The sequence below is a fragment of the Oncorhynchus kisutch genome, unplaced genomic scaffold (genome assembly GCF_002021735.2).
Source record: "Oncorhynchus kisutch isolate 150728-3 unplaced genomic scaffold, Okis_V2 scaffold2874, whole genome shotgun sequence".
In the NCBI taxonomy this organism is placed as follows: domain Eukaryota; kingdom Metazoa; phylum Chordata; class Actinopteri; order Salmoniformes; family Salmonidae; genus Oncorhynchus; species Oncorhynchus kisutch.
Genome location: NW_022264819.1, coordinates 5,885 through 22,610, shown reverse-complemented (window position 1 = coordinate 22,610; position 16,726 = coordinate 5,885). Strand labels below are relative to the sequence as shown.

At 40.5% G+C, this 16,726-nt stretch overlaps 14 non-coding genes across 14 annotated transcripts; all 14 read left to right on the top strand.

Annotated features, from left to right (window-relative positions):
* Positions 1 to 1,348: 1,348 nt before the first annotated feature.
* On the top strand, positions 1,349 to 1,421 carry trnav-cac (transfer RNA valine (anticodon CAC)). The gene has a single exon. It is a non-coding gene; the product is annotated as a tRNA-Val (tRNA).
* A 2,014-nt stretch (positions 1,422 to 3,435) lies between these two features.
* Positions 3,436 to 3,508, top strand: trnai-aau (transfer RNA isoleucine (anticodon AAU)). The gene has a single exon. It is a non-coding gene; the product is annotated as a tRNA-Ile (tRNA).
* Positions 3,509 to 4,021: 513 nt separating this feature from the next.
* On the top strand, positions 4,022 to 4,094 carry trnav-cac (transfer RNA valine (anticodon CAC)). The gene has a single exon. It is a non-coding gene; the product is annotated as a tRNA-Val (tRNA).
* A 589-nt stretch (positions 4,095 to 4,683) lies between these two features.
* Positions 4,684 to 4,756, top strand: trnav-cac (transfer RNA valine (anticodon CAC)). The gene has a single exon. It is a non-coding gene; the product is annotated as a tRNA-Val (tRNA).
* Positions 4,757 to 5,518: 762 nt separating this feature from the next.
* trnai-aau (transfer RNA isoleucine (anticodon AAU)) lies at positions 5,519 to 5,591 on the top strand. Its single transcript has one exon. It is a non-coding gene; the product is annotated as a tRNA-Ile (tRNA).
* Positions 5,592 to 6,104: 513 nt separating this feature from the next.
* Positions 6,105 to 6,177, top strand: trnav-cac (transfer RNA valine (anticodon CAC)). The gene has a single exon. It is a non-coding gene; the product is annotated as a tRNA-Val (tRNA).
* Positions 6,178 to 6,764: 587 nt separating this feature from the next.
* Positions 6,765 to 6,837, top strand: trnav-cac (transfer RNA valine (anticodon CAC)). Its single transcript has one exon. It is a non-coding gene; the product is annotated as a tRNA-Val (tRNA).
* Positions 6,838 to 7,600: 763 nt separating this feature from the next.
* Positions 7,601 to 7,673, top strand: trnai-aau (transfer RNA isoleucine (anticodon AAU)). Its single transcript has one exon. It is a non-coding gene; the product is annotated as a tRNA-Ile (tRNA).
* Positions 7,674 to 8,848: 1,175 nt separating this feature from the next.
* trnav-aac (transfer RNA valine (anticodon AAC)) lies at positions 8,849 to 8,921 on the top strand. The gene has a single exon. It is a non-coding gene; the product is annotated as a tRNA-Val (tRNA).
* A 513-nt stretch (positions 8,922 to 9,434) lies between these two features.
* On the top strand, positions 9,435 to 9,507 carry trnav-cac (transfer RNA valine (anticodon CAC)). The gene has a single exon. It is a non-coding gene; the product is annotated as a tRNA-Val (tRNA).
* Positions 9,508 to 10,093: 586 nt separating this feature from the next.
* trnav-cac (transfer RNA valine (anticodon CAC)) lies at positions 10,094 to 10,166 on the top strand. The gene has a single exon. It is a non-coding gene; the product is annotated as a tRNA-Val (tRNA).
* Positions 10,167 to 10,929: 763 nt separating this feature from the next.
* trnav-aac (transfer RNA valine (anticodon AAC)) lies at positions 10,930 to 11,002 on the top strand. The gene has a single exon. It is a non-coding gene; the product is annotated as a tRNA-Val (tRNA).
* A 1,176-nt stretch (positions 11,003 to 12,178) lies between these two features.
* On the top strand, positions 12,179 to 12,251 carry trnav-aac (transfer RNA valine (anticodon AAC)). The gene has a single exon. It is a non-coding gene; the product is annotated as a tRNA-Val (tRNA).
* Positions 12,252 to 12,768: 517 nt separating this feature from the next.
* On the top strand, positions 12,769 to 12,841 carry trnav-cac (transfer RNA valine (anticodon CAC)). Its single transcript has one exon. It is a non-coding gene; the product is annotated as a tRNA-Val (tRNA).
* Positions 12,842 to 16,726: the final 3,885 nt, after the last annotated feature.

Sequence of the window (16,726 nt, the reverse complement as noted above, 5' to 3'; positions counted from 1 at the left end):
CGGGCGGAAGCATTTTGTAATATTCAATATTTCCCAATGCCCAGAGGCTAACATGTGTTTGAAACAGTTGAGAGTTTGTCTAAAACCTTGCTGTCTACCTCTCCGACCTGTGGATCAATGTTGCCGTTTTTTGGGGGACCTCCTCCGTGCGATCTGTATGAATGTGACCAGACTGACAGCTTCTGAGCCAGGCAATTCATTTATCAGGGTCATTGTTAATGGATATATCCAAATAAATGGCAATATAATCCAAGTTAAAACAAACTAAAAGTAGATTATTTCTGTCATACAGCTGCTTGATGTGACCGCTAGTTTTTAATGGGTACTATACAAATACCCCATAATGACAAAGCGATAACATATAGTTTTATTAATGAAAAAATATTTTAAAAAAAAAACGTATTTACATACGTTTTCAGACCCTTGCTAGAGGCTGGAAATTGAGCTCAGGTCCATCCTGTTTCCATTGATCATCCTTAGATATTTCTTTAACTTGATTGGAGTCCACCTGTGGTAAATTCAAATGATGGTCATTTCTGCAGCATTGAAGGTACCCAAGAACACAGTGGCTTCCATCACTCTTAAAGGAAGAAGTTTTGAACCACCAAGCCTCTTCCAAGAGCCGGCGGCACACATAATTCCCGGCTTCTCAAGCCTTATTGCTTAATTAATGGACTAAGTAATTTCTGATTTCATTAGGTTCTGAGAGCGATAAATGTCCCACCCAGCCAAAGTCAGTCACACCCTTGAATTCCACTCATTAGGTTTCTGTAGTGTAGTGGTTATCACGTTCGCTTAACACGCGAAAGGTCCCCGGTTCGAGACGGGCGGAAACAATATTTTAAAAAAATTGGACAGTAAGCCTATTCACTTAGGACTCGGTCCCAATTTCGGAATTCATGCTTTCCTTCGCACTTCTCAATATTTGCTATTCAGACATACCTTTTTTAGTCGCGTAACGCACTCTGCATGTGTGGCTAGCTTGGGCGCTCTGAATACATTCCTGCTACGTGTGGTCTGAGGCCATAATGATTCAAATAGTTTACCATGCCAGGGTAAGCTGACAAGAAACACAGCCCTTATTTCAAGTGTTTTTAAAATCCCCCGTGGGGAAATATGAATGGTGGGAAAACGATTGAACCATTTTCCTGTTTGACCGCTAGTTTTTAATGGGTATTATGGCTCTTCTGTGGTACTCAATTTGGGGATATTATGTGAGGTAGACTTGTGGGCATTCCTAATATTTTCCACGACTTCCTCTTTTTGTATTGTAGTTTCAGTAGTGTAGTGGTTCTAACGTTCTCCTCACACGCGAAAGTCAGTCACACCCTTAGTTTCCACACATTAGGTTTCCGTAGTGTAGTGGTTATCACGTTCGCCTCACATGCGAAAGGTCCCCGGTTCGAAACTGTGCGGAAACATTTTGTAATATTTCAATATTTCCCAATGCCCAGAGGCTAGCTATTGGTTTGAAAAGTTGAGTTTTGTCTAAACCTTGCAGTCTACCTAGATTATTTTCTGTCATTACAGCTGCTTGATGTGACCGCTAGTTTTTAATGGGTACTATACACAATACCCCATAATGACAAAGCGATAACATATAGTTTTTATTAATGAAAAAACAGATTTTAAAAAAAACTTATTTACATACGTTTTCAGACCCTTTGCTATGAGGCTGGAAATTGAGCTCAGGTCCATCCTGTTCCATTGATCATCCTTAGATATTTCTTTAACTTGATTGGAGTCCACCTGTGGTAAATTCAAATGATTGGTCATTTCTGCAGCATTGAAGGTTCCCAAGAACACAGTGGCTTCCATCACTCTTAAATGGAAGAAGTTTGAACCACCAAGCCTCTTCCAAGAGCCCGGCGGCAACACAATAATTCCCGCTTCTCAAGCCTTATTGCTTAATTAAAGGATCTAAGTAATTTCTGATTTCATTAGGTTCTGAGAGCGATAAATGTCCCACCAGCCAAAAGTCAGTCACACCCTTTGAATTCCACTCATTAGGTTTCTGTAGTGTAGTGGTTATCACGTTTGCCTTAACACGCGAAAGCTCCCTGGTTCGAGACCGGCGGAAACATATTTTAAAAAATTGGACAGTAAGCCTATTCACTTAGGACTCGGTCCCAATTTCAGAATTCATGCTTTTCCTTCACACTTCTCAATATTTGCTATTCAGATTTACCTTTTTAGTCACATAATGCACTCTGCCATGTGTGGCTAGCTTGGGCGCTCTGAATACATTCCTGCTATGTATGGTCTGAGGTCCATAATGAATTCAAATAGTTTACCATGCCAGGGTAAGCCGACAAGAAATACAGCCCTTATTTCAAGTTTTTTAAAATCCCCCGTGGGGAACATGAATGGTGGAATAAACGATTGGAAGCATTTTCCTGTTTGGACCGCTAGTTTTAATGGGTATTATGGCTCTTTCTGTGGTACTCAATTTTGGGATATTATGTGAGGTAGACTTGTGGGCATTCCTAATATTTTCCACGACTTCCTCTTTTTTGTATTGTAGTTTCAGTAGTGTAGTGGTTATACACGTTCGCCTCACACGCGGAAAGTCAGTCACACCCTCAGTTTTCCACACATTAGGTTTCAGTAGTGTAGTGGTTGTTACGTTCACCTCACACGCGAAAGGTCCCCGGTTCGAAGCCGGGTGGAAATATTTTGTAATATTCAATATTTCCCAATGCCCAGAGGCTAGCATTTGGTTTGAAACAGTTGAGGTGTGTCTAAACCTTGCTGTCTACCTCTCGGACCTGTGGATCAATGTTGCCGTTTTTTGGGGGACCTCCTCCGTGCAATCTGTATGAATGTGACCAGACTGACAGCTTCTCTGAGCCAGGCAAATTCATTTATCAGGGTCATTGTAATGGATATATCCAAATAAATGGCAATATAATCCAAGGTAAAACAAACAAAATGTAGATTGTTTCTCTCATTACAGCTGCTTGATGTGACCGCTAGTTTTTAATGGGTACTATACACAATACCCCATAATGACAAAGCGATAACATATAGTTTTTATTAATGAAAAAAATATTTAAAAAAAAACTTATTTACATACGTTTTCAGACCCTTTGCTATGAGGCTGGAAATGGAGCTCAGGTCCATCCTGTTTCCATTGATCATCCTTAGATATTTCTTTAACTTGATTGGAGTCCACCTGTGGTAAATTCAAATGATTGGTCATTTCTGCAGCATTGAAGGTACCCAAGAACACAGTGGCTTCCATCACTCTTAAATGGAAGAAGTTTTGAACCACCAAGCCTCTTCCAAGAGCCGGCGGCACACAATAATTCCCGGCTTCTCAAGCCTTATTGCTTAATTAATGGACTAAGTAATTTCTGATTTCATTAGGTTCTGAGAGCGATAAATGTCCCACCCAACCAAAGTCATTCACACCCTTTGAATTCCACTCATTAGGTTTCCGTAGTGTAGTGGTTATCACGTTCGCTTAATACACGAAAGGTCCCCGGTTCGAGACCGGGCGGAAACATATTTAAAAAAATTGGACAGTAAGCCTATTCACTTAGGACTCGGTCCCAATTTCGGAATTCATGCTTTTCCTTCGCACTTCTCAATATTTGCTATTCAGACGTACCTTTTTTAGTCACGTAACGCACTCTGCATGTGTGGCTAGCTTGGGCGCTCTGAATAAATTCCTGCTACGTGTGGTCTGAGGTCCATAATGATTCAAATAGTTTACCATGCCAGGGTAAGCTGACAAGAAACACAGCCCTTATTTCAAGTGTTTTTAAAATCCCCCGTGGGGAATATGAATGGTGCAAAAACGATTGGAACCATTTTCCTGTTTGACCGCTAGTTTTTAATGGGTATTATGGCTCTTTCTGTGGTACTGAATTTGGGATATTATGTGAGGTAGACTTGTGGGCATTCCTAATATTTTCCACGACTTCCTCTTTTTGTATTGTAGTTTCAGTAGTGTAGTGGTTATCACGTTCGCCTCACACGCGAAAGTCAGTCACACCCTTAGTTTTCCACACATTAGGTTTCCGTAGTGTAGTGGTTATCACGTTTGCCTCACACGCGAAAGGTCCCCGGTTCGAAACCGTGCGGAAACATTTTGTAATATTTAATATTTCCCAATGCCCAGAGGCTAGCATTTGGTTTGAAACAGTTGAGTTTTGTCTAAACCTTGCAGTCTACCTAGATTATTTTCTGTCATTACAGCTGCTTGCTGTGACCGCTAGTTGTTAATGGCTACTATACACAATACCCCATAATGACAAAGCGATAACATATAGTTTTTATTAATGAAAAAAATATTTTTAAAAAAAACGTATATACATACGTTTTCAGACCCTTTGCTATGAGGCTGGAAATTGAGCTCAGGTTCATCCTGTTTCCATTGATCATCCTTAGATGTTTCTTCAACTTGATTGGAGTCCACCTGTGGTAAATTCAAATGATTGGTCATTTCTGCAGCATTGAAGGTACCCAAGAACACAGTGGCTTCCATCACTCTTAAATGGAAGAAGTTTTGAACCACCAAGCCTCTTCCAAGAGCCGGCGGCACACAATAATTCCCGGCTTCTCAAGCCTTATTGCTTGATTAATGGACTAAGTAATTTCTGATTTCATTAGGTTCTGAGAGCGATAAACGTCCCACCCAGCCTAAGTCAGCCACACCCTTTGAATTCCACTCATTAGGTTTCCGTAGTGTAGTGGTTATCACGTTCGCCTCACATGCGAAAGGTCCCCGGTTCGAAACCGGGCGGAAACATTTTGTAATATTCAATATTTCCCAATGCCCAGAGCCTAACATTTGGTTTGAAACAGTTGAGATTTGTCTAAACCTTGCTGTCTACCTCTCCGACCTGTGGATCAATGTTGCCGTTTTTTGGGGGACCTCCTCCGTGCGATCTGTATGAATGTGACCAGACTGACAGCTTCTCTGAGCCAGGCAAATTCATTTATCAGGATCATTATAATGGATATATCCAAATAAATGGCAATATAATCCAAGGTAAAACAAACAAAAATGTACATTGTTTTCTGTCATTACAGCTGCTTGATGTGACCGCTAGTTTTTAATGGGTACTATACACAATACCCCATAATGACAAAGCGATAACATATAGTTTTTATTAATGAAAAAATATTTAAAAAAAAACGTATTTCCATACGTTTTCAGACCCTTTGCTATGAGGCTGGAAATGGAGCTCAGGTCCATCCTGTTTCCATTGATCATCCTTAGATATTTCTTTAACTTGATTGGAGTCCACCTGTGGTAAATTCAAATGATTGGTCATTTCTGCAGCATTGAAGGTACCCAAGAACACAGTGGCTTCCATCACTCTTAAATGGAAGAAGTTTTGAACCACCAAGCCTCTTCCAAGAGCCGGCGGCACACAATAATTCCCGGCTTCTCAAGCCTTATTGCTTAATTAATGGACTAAGTAATTTCTGATTTCATTAGGTTCTGAGAGCGATAAATGTCCCACCCAGCCAAAGTCATTCACACCCTTTGAATTCCACTCATTAGGTTTCCGTAGTGTAGTGGTTATCACGTTCGCTTAATACACGAAAGGTCCCCGGTTCGAGACCGGGCGGAAACATATTTTAAAAAATTGGACAGTAAGCCTATTCACTTAGGACTCGGTCCCAATTTCGGAATTCATGCTTTTCCTTCGCACTTCTCAATATTTGCTATTCAGACGTACCTTTTTTAGTCACGTAACGCACTCTGCATGTGTGGCTAGCTTGGGCGCTCTGAATAAATTCCTGCTACGTGTGGTCTGAGGTCCATAATGATTCAAATAGTTTACCATGCCAGGGTAAGCTGACAAGAAACACAGCCCTTATTTCAAGTGTTTTTAAAATCCCCCGTGGGGAATATGAATGGTGCAAAAACGATTGGAACCATTTTCCTGTTTGACCGCTAGTTTTTAATGGGTATTATGTCTCTTTCTGTGGTACTGAATTTGGGATATTATGTGAGGTAGACTTGTGGGCATTCCTAATATTTTCCACGACTTCCTCTTTTTGTATTGTAGTTTCAGTAGTGTAGTGGTTATCACGTTCGCCTCACACGCGAAAGTCAGTCACACCCTTAGTTTTCCACACATTAGGTTTCCGTAGTGTAGTGGTTATCACGTTTGCCTCACACGCGAAAGGTCCCCGGTTCGAAACCGTGCGGAAACATTTTGTAATATTTAATATTTCCCAATGCCCAGAGGCTAGCATTTGGTTTGAAACAGTTGAGTTTTGTCTAAACCTTGCAGTCTACCTAGATTATTTTCTGTCATTACAGCTGCTTGCTGTGACCGCTAGTTGTTAATGGCTACTATACACAATACCCCATAATGACAAAGCGATAACATATAGTTTTTATTAATGAAAAAAATATTTAAAAAAAACGTATATACATACGTTTTCAGACCCTTTGCTATGAGGCTGGAAATTGAGCTCAGGTTCATCCTGTTTCCATTGATCATCCTTAGATGTTTCTTCAACTTGATTGGAGTCCACCTGTGGTAAATTCAAATGATTGGTCATTTCTGCAGCATTGAAGGTACCCAAGAACACAGTGGCTTCCATCACTCTTAAATGGAAGAAGTTTTGAACCACCAAGCCTCTTCCAAGAGCCGGCGGCACACAATAATTCCCGGCTTCTCAAGCCTTATTGCTTGATTAATGGACTAAGTAATTTCTGATTTCATTAGGTTCTGAGAGCGATAAACGTCCCACCCAGCCTAAGTCAGCCACACCCTTTGAATTCCACTCATTAGGTTTCCGTAGTGTAGTGGTTATCACGTTCGCCTCACATGCGAAAGGTCCCCGGTTCGAAACCGGGCGGAAACATTTTGTAATATTCAATATTTCCCAATGCCCAGAGCCTAACATTTGGTTTGAAACAGTTGAGATTTGTCTAAACCTTGCTGTCTACCTCTCCGACCTGTGGATCAATGTTGCCGTTTTTTGGGGGACCTCCTCCGTGCGATCTGTATGAATGTGACCAGACTGACAGCTTCTCTGAGCCAGGCAAATTCATTTATCAGGATCATTATAATGGATATATCCAAATAAATGGCAATATAATCCAAGGTAAAACAAACAAAAATGTACATTGTTTTCTGTCATTACAGCTGCTTGATGTGACCGCTAGTTTTTAATGGGTACTATACACAATACCCCATAATGACAAAGCGATAACATATAGTTTTTATTAATGAAAAAAATATTTAAAAAAAAACGTATTTCCATACGTTTTCAGACCCTTTGCTATGAGGCTGGAAATGGAGCTCAGGTCCATCCTGTTTCCATTGATCATCCTTAGATATTTCTTTAACTTGATTGGAGTCCACCTGTGGTAAATTCAAATGATTGGTCATTTCTGCAGCATTGAAGGTACCCAAGAACACAGTGGCTTCCATCACTCTTAAATGGAAGAAGTTTTGAACCACCAAGCCTCTTCCAAGAGCCGGCGGCACACAATAATTCCCGGCTTCTCAAGCCTTATTGCTTAATTAATGGACTAAGTAATTTCTGATTTCATTAGGTTCTGAGAGCGATAAATGTCCCACCCAGCCAAAGTCATTCACACCCTTTGAATTCCACTCATTAGGTTTCCGTAGTGTAGTGGTTATCACGTTCGCTTAATACACGAAAGGTCCCCGGTTCGAGACCGGGCGGAAACATATTTTAAAAAATTGGACAGTAAGCCTATTCACTTAGGACTCGGTCCCAATTTCGGAATTCATGCTTTTCCTTCGCACTTCTCAATATTTGCTATTCAGACGTACCTTTTTTAGTCACGTAACGCACTCTGCATGTGTGGCTAGCTTGGGCGCTCTGAATAAATTCCTGCTACGTGTGGTCTGAGGTCCATAATGATTCAAATAGTTTACCATGCCAGGGTAAGCTGACAAGAAACACAGCCCTTATTTCAAGTGTTTTTAAAATCCCCCGTGGGGAATATGAATGGTGCAAAAACGATTGGAACCATTTTCCTGTTTGACCGCTAGTTTTTAATGGGTATTATGGCACTTTCTGTGGTACTCAATTTGGGATATTATGTGAGGTAGACTTGTGGGCATTCCTAATATTTTCCACGACTTCCTCTTTTTGTATTGTAGTTTCAGTAGTGTAGTGGTTATCACGTTCGCCTCACACGCGAAAGTCAGTCACACCCTTAGTTTTCCACACATTAGGTTTCCGTAATGTAGTGGTTATCACGTTCGCCTCACACGCGAAAGGTCCCCAGGTTCGAAACCGTGCGGAAACATTTTGTAATATTCAATATTTCCCAATGCCCAGAGGCTAGCATTTGGTTTGAAACAGTTGAGTTTTGTCTAAACCTTGCAGTCTACCTAGATTATTTTCTGTCATTACAGCTGCTTGATGTGACCGCTAGTTTTTAATGGGTACTATACACAATACCCCATAATGACAAAGCGATAACATATCGTTTTTATTAATGGAAAAAATATTTTTTAAAAAACGTATTTACATACGTTTTCAGACCCTTTGCTATGATGCTGGAAATTGAGCTCAGGTCCATCCTGTTTCCATTGATCATCCTTAGATATTTCTTTAACTTGATTGGAGTCCACCTGTGGTAAATTCAAATGATTGGTCATTTCTGCAGCATTGAAGGTACCCAAGAACACAGTGGCTTCCATCACTCTTAAATGGAAGAAGTTTTGAACCACCAAGCCTCTTCCAAGAGCCGGCGGCACACAATAATTCCCGGCTTCTCAAGCCTTATTGCTTAATTAATGGACTAAGTAATTTCTGATTTCATTAGGTTCTGAGAGCGATAAATGTCCCACCCAGCCAAAGTCAGTCACACCCTTTGAATTCCACTCATTAGGTTTCTGTAGTGTAGTGGTTATCACGTTCGCTTAACACGCGAAAGGTCCCCGGTTCGAGACCGGGCGGAAACATATTTAAAAAAATTGGACAGTAAGCCTATTCACTTAGGACTCGGTCCCAATTTCGGAATTCATGCTTTTCCTTCGCACTTCTCAATATTTGCTATTCAGACATACCTTTTTTAGTCGCGTAACGCACTCTGCATGTGTGGCTAGCTTGGGCGCTCTGAATACATTCCTGCTACGTGTGGTCTGAGGTCCATAATGATTCAAATAGTTTACCATGCCAGGGTAAGCTGACAAGAAACACAGCCCTTATTTCAAGTGTTTTTAAAATCCCCCGTGGGGAATATGAATGGTGGAAAAACGATTGGAACCATTTTCCTGTTTGACCGCTAGTTTTTAATGGGTATTATGGCTCTTTCTGTGGTACTCAATTTGGGATATTATGTGAGGTAGACTTGTGGGCATTCCTAATATTTTCCACGACTTCCTCTTTTTGTATTGTAGTTTCAGTAGTGTAGTGGTTATCACGTTCGCCTCACACGCGAAAGTCAGTCACACCCTTAGTTTTCCACACATTAGGTTTCCGTAGTGTAGTGGTTATCACGTTCGCCTCACACGCGAAAGGTCCCCGGTTCGAAACCGTGCGGAAACATTTTGTAATATTCAATATTTCCCAATGCCCAGAGGCTAGCATTTGGTTTGAAACAGTTGAGTTTTGTCTAAACCTTGCAGTCTACCTAGATTATTTTCTGTCATTACAGCTGCTTGATGTGACCGCTAGTTGTTAATGGGTACTATACACAATACCCCATAATGACAAAGCGATAACATATAGTTTTTATTAATGAAAAAATATTTAAAAAAAAACTTATATACATACGTTTTCAGACCCTTTGCTATGAGGCTGGAAATTGAGCTCAGGTTCATCCTGTTTCCATTGATCATCCTTAGATGTTTCTTCAACTTGATTGGAGTCCACCTGTGGTAATTCAAATGATTGGTCATTTCTGCAGCATTGAAGGTACCCAAGAACACAGTGGCTTCCATCACTCTTAAATGGAAGAAGTTTTGAACCACCAAGCCTCTTCCAAGAGCCGGCGGCACACAATAATTCCCGGCTTCTCAAGCCTTATTGCTTAATTAATGGACTAAGTAATTTCTGATTTCATTAGGTTCTGAGAGCGATAAACGTCCCACCCAGCCAAAGTCAGCCACACCCTTTGAATTACACTCATTAGGTTTCCGTAGTGTAGTGGTTATCACGTTCGCCTCACACGCGAAAGGTCCCCGGTTCGAAACCGGGCGGAAGCATTTTGTAATATTCAATATTTCCCAATGCCCAGAGGCTAACATTTGGTTTGAAACAGTTGAGGTTTGTCTAAACCTTGCTGTCTACCTCTCCGACCTGTGGATCAATGTTGCCGTTTTTTGGGGGACCTCCTCCGTGCGATCTGTATGAATGTGACCAGACTGACAGCTTCTCTGAGCCAGGCAAATTCATTTATCAGGGTCATTGTAATGGATATATCCAAATAAATGGCAATATAATCCAAGATAAAACAAACTAAAATGTAGATTATTTTCTGTCATTACAGCTGCTTGATGTGACCGCTAGTTTTTAATGGGTACTATACACAATACCCCATAATGACAAAGCGATAACATATAGTTTTTATTAATGAAAAAAATATTTAAAAAAAACTTATTTACATACGTTTTCAGACCCTTTGCTATGAGGCTGGAAATTGAGCTCAGGTCCATCCTGTTTCCATTGATCATCCTTAGATATTTCTTTAACTTGATTGGAGTCCACCTGTGGTAAATTCAAATGATTGGTCATTTCTGCAGCATTGAAGGTACCCAAGAACACAGTGGCTTCCATCACTCTTAAATGGAAGAAGTTTTGAACCACCAAGCCTCTTCCAAGAGCCGGCGGCACACAATAATTCCCGGCTTCTCAAGCCTTATTGCTTAATTAATGGACTAAGTAATTTCTGATTTCATTAGGTTCTGAGAGCGATAAATGTCCCACCCAGCCAAAGTCAGTCACACCCTTTGAATTCCTACTCATTAGGTTTCTGTAGTGTAGTGGTTATCACGTTCGCTTAACACGCGAAAGGTCCCCGGTTCGAGACCGGGCGGAAACATATTTTAAAAAATTGGACAGTAAGCCTATTCACTTAGGACTCGGTCCCAATTTCGGAATTCATGCTTTTCCTTCGCACTTCTCAATATTTGCTATTCAGACATACCTTTTTTAGTCGCGTAACGCACTCTGCATGTGTGGCTAGCTTGGGCGCTCTGAATACATTCCTGCTACGTGTGGTCTGAGGTCCATAATGATTTCAAATAGTTTACCATGCCAGGGTAAGCTGACAAGAAACACAGCCCTTATTTCAAGTGTTTTTAAAATCCCCCGTGGGGAATATGAATGGTGGAAAAACGATTGGAACCATTTTCCTGTTTGACCGCTAGTTTTTAATGGGTATTATGGCTCTTTCTGTGGTACTCAATTTGGGATATTATGTGAGGTAGACTTGTGGGCATTCCTAATATTTTCCACGACTTCCTCTTTTTGTATTGTAGTTTCAGTAGTGTAGTGGTTATCACGTTCGCCTCACACGCGAAAGTCAGTCACACCCTTAGTTTTCCACACATTAGGTTTCCTGTAGTGTAGTGGTTATCACATTCGCCTCACACGCGAAAGGTCCCCGGTTCGAAACCGTGCGGAAACATTTTGTAATATTCAATATTTCCCAATGCCCAGAGGCTAGCATTTGGTTTGAAACAGTTGAGTTTTGTCTAAACCTTGCAGTCTACCTAGATTATTTCTGTCATTACAGCTGCTTGATGTGACGCTAGTTTTAATGGGTACTATACACAATACCCCATAATGACAAAGCGATAACATATAGTTTTTATTAATGAAAAAAATATTTAAAAAAAAACGTATATACATACGTTTTCAGACCCTTTGCTATGAGGCTGGAAATTGAGCTCAGGTTCATCCTGTTTCCATTGATCATCCTTAGATGTTTCTTTCAACTTGATTGGAGTCCACCTGTGGTAAATTCAAATGATTGGTCATTTCTGCAGCATTGAAGGTACCCAAGAACACAGTGGCTTCCATCACTCTTAAATGGAAGAAGTTTTGAACCACCAAGCCTCTTCCAAGAGCCGGCGGCACACAATAATTCCCCGGCTTCTCAAGCCTTATTGCTTAATTAATGGAATAAGTAATTTCTGATTTCATTAGGTTCTGAGAGCGATAAATGTCCCACCCAGCCCAAAGTCAGTCACACCCTTTGAATTCCACTCATTAGGTTTCTGTAGTGTAGTGGTTATCACGTTCGCTTAACACGCGAAAGGTCCCCGGTTCGAGACCGGGTGGAAACATATTTTAAAAAATTGGACAGTAAGCCTATTCACTTAGGACTCGGTCCCAATTTCGGAAATTCACATGCTTTTTCCTTCGCACTTCTCAATATTTGCTATTCAGACTACCTTTTTTAGTCGCGTAACGCACTCTGCATGTGTGGCTAGCTTGGGCGCTCTGAATACATTCCTGCTACGTGTGGTCTGAGGTCCATAATGATTCAAATAGTTTACCATGCCAGGGTAAGCTGACAAGAAACACAGCCCTTATTTCAAGTGTTTTTAAAATCCCCCAGTGGGGAATATGAATGGTGGAAAAACGATTGGAACCATTTTCCTGTTCGACCGCTAGTTTTTAATGGGTATTATGGCTCTTTCTGTGGTACTCAATTTGGGATATTATGTGAGGTAGACTTGTGGGCATTCCTAATATTTCCCACGACTTCCTCTTTTTGTATTGTAGTTTCAGTAGTGTAGCGGTTATCACGTTCGCCTCACACGCGAAAGTCAGTCACACCCTTAGTTTTCCACAAATTAGGTTTCCGTAGTGTAGTGGTTATCACATTCGCCTCACACGCGAAAGGTCCCCGGTTCGAAACCGTGCGGAAACATTTTGTAATATTCAATATTTCCCAATGCCCAGAGGCTAGCATTTGGTTTGAAACAGTTGAGTTTTGTCTAAACCTTGCAGTCTACCTAGATTATTTTCTGTCATTACAGCTGCTTGATGTGACCGCTAGTTGTTAATGGGTACTATACACAATAACCCATAATGACAAAGCGATAACATATAGTTTTTATTAATGAAAAAATATTTAAAAAAAACTTATATACATACGTTTTCAGACCCTTTGCTATGAGGCTGGAAATTGAGCTCAGGTTCATCCTGTTTCCATTGATCATCCTTAGATGTTTCTTCAACTTGATTGGAGTCCACCTGTGGTAAATTCAAATGATTGGTCATTTCTGCAGCATTGAAGGTACCCAAGAACACAGTGGCTTCCATCACTCTTAAATGGAAGAAGTTTTGAACCACCAAGCCTCTTCCAAGAGCCCGGCGGCACACCAATAATTCCCGGCTTCTCAAGCCTTATTGCTTAATTAATGGACTAAGTAATTTCTGATTTCATTAGGTTCTGAGAGCGATAAACGTCCCACCCAGCCAAAGTCAGCCACACCCTTTGAATTCCACTCATTAGGTTTCCGTAGTGTTGTGGTTATTACGTTCTCCTCACACGTGAAAGGTCCCCGGTTCAAACCGGACAGAAGCATTTTGTAATATTCAATATTTCCCAATGCCCAGAGGCTAACATTTGGTTTGAAACAGTGGAGTTTTGTCTAAACCTTGCTGTCTACCTCTCCGACCTGTGGATCAATGTTGCCGTTTTTTGGGGGACCTCCTCCGTGCGATCTGTATGAATGTGAACAGACTGACATCTTCTCTGAGCCAGGCAAATTCATTTATCAGTGTCATTGTAATGGATATATCCAAATAAATGGCAATTATAATCCAAGGTAAAACAAACTAAAATGTAGATTGTTTTCTGTCATTACAGCTGCTTGATGTGACCGCTAGTTTTTAATGGATACTATACACAATACCCATAATGACAAAGCGATAACATATAGTTTTTATTAATGAAAAAAATATTTTAAAAAAAACTATTTCTATACGTTTTCAGACCCTTTGCTATGAGGCTGGAAATTGAGTTCAGGTCCATCCTGTTTCCATTTATCATCCTTAGATATTCTTTAACTTGATTGGAGTCCACCTGTGGTAAATTCAAATGATTGGTCATTTCTGCAGCATTGAAGGTACCCAAGAACACAGTGGCTTCCATCACTCTTAAATGGAAGAAGTTTTGAACCACCAAGCCTCTTCCAAGAGCCGGTGGCACACAATAATTCCCGGCTTCTCAAGCCTTATTGCTTAATTAATGGACTAAGTAATTTCTGATTTCATTAGGTTTCTGAGAGCGATAAATGTCCCACCCAGCCAAAGTCAGTCACACCCTTTGAATTCCACTCGTTAGGTTTCTGTAGTGTAGTGGTTATCACGTTCGCTTAACACGTGAAGGTCCCCGGTTCGAGACCGGCGGAAACCATATTTAAAAGAAATTGGACAGTAAGCCTATTCACTTAGGACTCGGTCCCAATTTCGGGAATTCATTCTTTTCCTTCGCACTTCTCAATATTTGCTATTCAAGACATACCTTTTTAGTCGCGTAATGCACTCTGCATGTGTGGCTAGCCTTGGGCAGCTCTGAATACATTCCTGCTATGGTGGTCTGAGGTCCATAATGATTCAAATAGTTACCATGCCAGGGTAAGCTGACAAGAAACACAGCCCTTATTTCAAGTGTTTTTAAAATCCCCCGTGGGGAATATGAATGGTGGAAAAACGATTGGAACCATTTTCCTGTTTGACCGCTAGTTTTTAATGGGTATTATGGCTCTTTCTGTGGTACTCAATTTGGGATATTATGTGAGGTAGACTTGTGGGCATTCCTAATATTTTCCACGACTTCCTCTTTTTGTATTGTAGTTTCAGTAGTGTAGTGGTTATCACGTTCGACTCACACGCGGAAAGTCAGTCACACCTTAGTTTTCCACACATTAGGTTTCCGTAGTGTAGTGGTTATCACATTCGCCTCACTGCGAAAGGTCCCCGGTTCGAAACCGTGCGGAAACATTTTGTAATATTCAATATTTCCCAATGCCCAGAGGCTAGCATTTGGTTTGAAACAGTTGAGTTTTGTCTAAACCTTGCAGTCTACCTAGATTATTTTCTGTCATTACAGCTGCTTGCTGTGACCGCTAGTTTGTTAATGGGTACTATACACAATACCCCATAATGACCAAAGCGATAACATATAGTTTTTATTAATGAAAAAATATTTAAAAAATAACTTATTTACATACGTTTTCAGACCCTTTGCTATGAGGCTGGAAATTGAGCTCAGGTTCATCCTGTTTCCATTGATCATCCTTAGATGTTTCTTCAACTTGATTGGAGTCCACCTGTGGTAAATTCAAAATATTGGTCATTTCTGCAGCATTGAAGGTACCCAAGAACACAGTGGCTTCCATCACTCTTAAATGGAAGAAGTTTTGAACCACCAAGCCTCTTCCAAGAGCCGGCGGCACACAATAATTCCCGGCTTCTCAAGCCTTATTGCTTAATTAATGGACTAAGTCATTTCTGATTTCATTAGGTTCTGAGAGCGATAAACGTCCCACCCAGCCAAAGTCAGCCACACCCTTTGAATTCCACTCATTAGGTTTCCGTAGTGTAGTGGTTATCACGTTCTCCTCACACGCGAAAGGTCCCCGGTTTGAAACCGGTCAGAAGAATTTTGTAATATTCAATATTTCCCAATGCCCAGAGGCTAACATTTGGTTGAAACAGTTGAGATTTGTCTAACCTTGCTGTCTACCTCTCCGACCTGTGGATCAATGTTGCCGTTTTTTGGGGGACCTCCTCCGTGCAATCTGTATGAATGTGACCAGACTGACAGCTTCTCTGAGCCAGGCAAATTCATTTATCAGGGTCATTGTAATGGATATATCCAAATAAATGGCAATATAATCCAAGGTAAAACAAACTAAAATGTAGATTGTTTTCTGTCATTACAGCTGCTTGATGTGACCGCTAGTTTTTAATGGGTACTATACACAATACCCCATAATGACAAAGCGATAACATATAGTTTTTATAATGAAAAAAATATTTAAAAAAAAACTTATTTACATACGTTTTCAGACCCTTTGCTATGCGGCTGGAAATTGAGCTCAGGTCCATCCTGTTTCCATTGATCATCCTTAGATGTTTCTTCAACTTGATTGGAGTCCACCTGTGGTAAATTCAAATGATTGGTCATTTCTGCAGCATTGAAGGTCCCCAAGAACACAGTGGTTTCCATCACTCTTACATGGCCCCCACACGTCCCGCTAGGGGTACCCTCCCCACTGCTCAACTGACACAGTGGCACACAGAACGCAAAAAACTATTCTAGAAATATTTAACCTCCACACATTAACAAGTCCAATAGCTCAAATGAAAGATAAACACCTTGTTCATCTAGCACCAAGTCAGATTTCTAAATGTTTTAAGGGGAAACATAGCACATATTTATGTCAAACCACCACCAAAGATAGGCTAATTTGCCTAGAACAATAGATGCAATCACAAAAGCAGGATTAAAAGAAAAATAATTCACTAACCTTTTGAAAATTTCATCAGATGACAGGAATAGGACATGTTATACAGTACATTTATGTTTTTTCAATAATATGCTAATTATATCCATATATCACGGTTTACATAGAAGGTCATGGCCAAAAAATGCTACAACAATGCCCGGAGAAGATTATGATAACTCTGCCAGATAACAGAAATACACATCATAAACGTTGACTAAATATACATGTTCTACATATACTTAGAAAGATACACTTCTTCTTAATAAAACAGCTGTGTTACATTTATTTTAACG